Here is a 3,722-nt window from a genome sequence, read left to right as displayed (position 1 = left end):
TTGTGAACATACATTTTCTTTCTCTTGGGTATGCTTAGAAGTGGAACTCCTGGGTTTTAGGATGGATATATTCTTTATAGTAAACTGCCGAACAGTTTACCAACGCGGCTGTACCCTCATATATCCCACTAGCAATGTATGCAAGTTCCAGGTGTTCTACATCATTGCTAATACTTGGGATCGTGTCATCCCTTAAAATTTGGCCATTGTGGTTGGTATGAAATGGTACCCTATGGTGGTAGTGGTGGTGGTGGTTGTTAATTTAATTTCTTTATTTTAAGCAATCTCTACACTCAACTTGGGGCTTGAACTCACAACCCTGAGATCAAGAGTCACATGCTCCGCAGATTGAGCCAGCCAGGCATCCCTCATGGTTTTAATTTGTGTTCCCTGACGAATGATGAGGTATCCATAGGAATTTATGCAGTATTTTCACAGACACCTATGGTTACTATTTTATGTGCTTACTAATGATTCATGTATCTTCTTTTTTGAAATGTCTGTTTTGAAATCATGTCTTTTCTCCATTTTTATTTACTTATTTTTTTTCCTAGAAGTTATCAGCATTTATTTCCTGGGTCCTAGTTATCACTTATCTTGGTCGGAAGGACAGAGAGTTGATCAGACAGTTTTAAGCACAACAGCCCTTCTCTAGAAATGGATCTGCGGAGCTCCATGAGGGAACAGCAAAGCTGCATAGATGGCCAATTTAGCTTACAACGCCTAAAAAAAGAAAAAGAAAAAGAAAAGTCAGCTCCCTCCCTCTCTGCTAAAAAAAAAGATTTAAAGTTTTTAAAAAGTTTAAAAGTGTTTTTTTTAAAAAAGGGGTACGAAGGTAATGACCCAGAAGGTTGAACATGGAGAAGCGGAGACAGAGCTGGGATGTGGTTGCTGCCCAGGCCGCCTGTGGGGGCACATTCCTGGTGGTGGGGGTGGGGGGGGGGTTGTTTACCCGGGTGCCCACTGAATAAATCTCATCCCGCAGCCACAAGGTCTTGAAAGTGTACCAGTGCAAGATGAGAGGTGGTGGGCAAGTGGAACCTGAGGGTGCCGGTGGAGAGCTTTCCCAGGGTAGGGGCCTCAGTGGCCTCTGGGGATGCCTTTTCACTCTGGCCTGGCCTGCCTGAGACAGGGGCACAGAGAAGAGGCAGCCGGGCCAGTGTCAGGGCTCCCTGACCAGGCAGGGACAGCAGGTGTCTCTTCCACCCTCCATGGGCATGTCAGACTTAAGACAAGGTGGTGTCATTGTTGCTCTCAGGCTGGTTGCTAGCTTCTCTGTCTGGGGTGCCTGCCTCTGCCTGTCCATCTGCCCCCTTGAGTGCCAACTCGCCCATGTCTTCTGCCAGCTGCCTCACACTCACAGCCTCCGAGTCCCCCTGGATGTCAAGACCTTGTTCCAAAGGCCTGGCCTGGTCTTTCACAGGATATGCAGACCGAGTAGGAAGACTTGACCCCCATCATGCCTGTTTAGTTTCTTTTTCTTACTTGGCATCTCTTCAGATTTTCACCGTTGACCAATCAGTATGGAAATTCTGGAAGGCTCAGTAGCCCTGAAGCAGCCGACTTGGGCAGGTATTTATTTGGTGGTAGGGGTGGGGGATGGGGTAAAGGGCTCATGTAGGAGCTTGAGTAATTCTCCTTCCTCTGCCTTCAACCCTTTCTATCATTTCACTTTGAGCCTTCTTCCTTTTCTTCTGGAGAGATTTGGTAATGAAGCCTTCACTCTCAGCTCCAGGCTGGTTCTTTTCTCTATTAACAAAACAAAACAAAACAAAACAAAACAAAACTGGTTGTTTTTTGTTATTGATTTAGAGGAATTCTTTAGCTGACTCCTGTTTGTGCTGCCCTGTACCTGCTTTTGTTATTCTTATACGGTCAGGAAGAGTTTGTAATTTACACAGCCTGGTGTTGGTACCGCTGTGAAGAATGAAGGGGAGAAAGAATATGGGCGTGCAGAGGTACAAAGAGTCAGAAAGGAGAGCGGCCTCAGAGGTCTGATAGTGTGCAGAGTGGACAAGAGGAATCAAGCTGGTGACAGGGAGGCCAAGTGAACCATAGAAGGAGACTTCCAGCCACTCTTAGGAGGAGCAAGACCACAGAAATCTTGGTGGAGAGGTGTTGGAACTTCCACATGGCCCTGAGAACAAGGATCCAGATTTTTTTTAAAAAATGGAGATATTTAGGGGCGCCTGGGTGGCGCAGTCGGTTAAGCGTCCGACTTCAGCCAGGTCACGATCTCGCGGTCCGTGAGTTCGAGCCCCGTGTCAGGCTCTGGGCTGATGGCTCGGAGCCTGGAGCCTGTTTCCGATTCTGTGTCTCCCTCTCTCTCTGCCCCTCCCCCATTCATGCTCTGTCTCTCTCTGTCCCAAAAATAAAATAAACGTTGAAAAAAAATTAAAAAAAAAATGGAGATATTTATATATTCTCTCTGTGTGTGTGTGTGTGTATATATATATATATATATATGGAGATATCTATATTTACCTATAGAGATTATAGAGATATATAGATATATAGAGATATCTCTATTTTATATATATACACACACATATAATATATGAAGATATATACACAATATGTAATATATAACATAAAAGACAATATATAAAATATAAAACTATAATATATAATGTGTAAGAATATATAAAATGCCAGAAGACTGGCATACTTCTGTGTCAAAGATACAATTCGGGCGCTTTTATAAGCGATTCAGAAGACAATACGTGGCTCAACTTCTACCTTGCTGTGAACTCCCCAAATGTGGCAACAAATCCTTTTAGAGTTTCTTAGAACAGAGAAAATCCAACTGCAATGCTACAGAATATTGGCTTCTCTCTTGTGTTCTTCTTGGTTCTTCTCTCAGCAATCTTTTGCTGTGGTTTCTTAGGTTACAGGTACAATTAGTGAGTGAAGTCTTTAATGTATGGGTAGATGCTTATTATTATTGGCTTTAATGTGACTATGGCTGTCTTATTTCTGGACTTCAGTCATTACTGTCATCATTAGATATGCTGATCATCAGTCATTCCAGGGCCAAAACCAACAGAACACCAGCAACTGAAATTCCAAAGACAATATGATCAACTCTGTTATTCAGGAACTCATTAATTCAAATCCCCAACTTAGAATTTATTAGAATTCCCCAATTGGATGTGCATTCGAGTTTAACTTTGTTGTGTCAGTAGCAAAAGACTTTGCAAAGCAAAATAATAAGCAAGAACAAGATTGCAGGAGGATGTTCACCCAACTAAAGAAAACAGTAGGATGAGAACATTGGGAACTCATTAGAAGTTTCCATTTACTTAAACAATTAGAAGCATGCACATACACACAAAGATACCACACTGTATTTTGCCGGTTTATTTTTCTCTCTGTTTTCCTCGTTAGACAGGGCTTTGTTGAGGGATAGGAACAATGTTTATGCACAGAACTATGTTAGCTAAATGAGTACGTCTTTCCATGCTGTATGGATGATTTAGGTGTTAGTCATACCCCTCAGTTCTTTACCTATGTGTGTGTGTGTGTGTGTGTGTGTGTGTGTATAAAACTTTGTCAGGAGGGTCCACTCAACCAGAGTTACTAGTGTAAGAGTTTTGTTGGGGATAATTGCCTGTAGAAGATACAAGGGGGGAAAAGCATCGTTGTGCTAGAAGAGCCTCAGACCATGATGTAGATCTGAGAAAGTCTTGGACAATGCACAGGGAATCTCTGGAATAAAGATT

General features: G+C 42.7%; 1 pseudogene; it reads right to left on the bottom strand.

The window, feature by feature from the left end:
* Positions 1-1,226: 1,226 nt before the first annotated feature.
* Positions 1,227-1,461, bottom strand: LOC125171912 (cAMP-dependent protein kinase inhibitor gamma-like; annotated as a pseudogene).
* Between the last annotated feature and the right edge of the window lie 2,261 nt (positions 1,462-3,722).

Source organism: Prionailurus viverrinus, chromosome C1 (assembly GCF_022837055.1).
Source record: "Prionailurus viverrinus isolate Anna chromosome C1, UM_Priviv_1.0, whole genome shotgun sequence".
NCBI lineage: Eukaryota > Metazoa > Chordata > Mammalia > Carnivora > Felidae > Prionailurus > Prionailurus viverrinus.
Note: the sequence above shows the minus strand (reverse complement) of the source record. Positions and strands in the feature narration are given on the sequence as shown.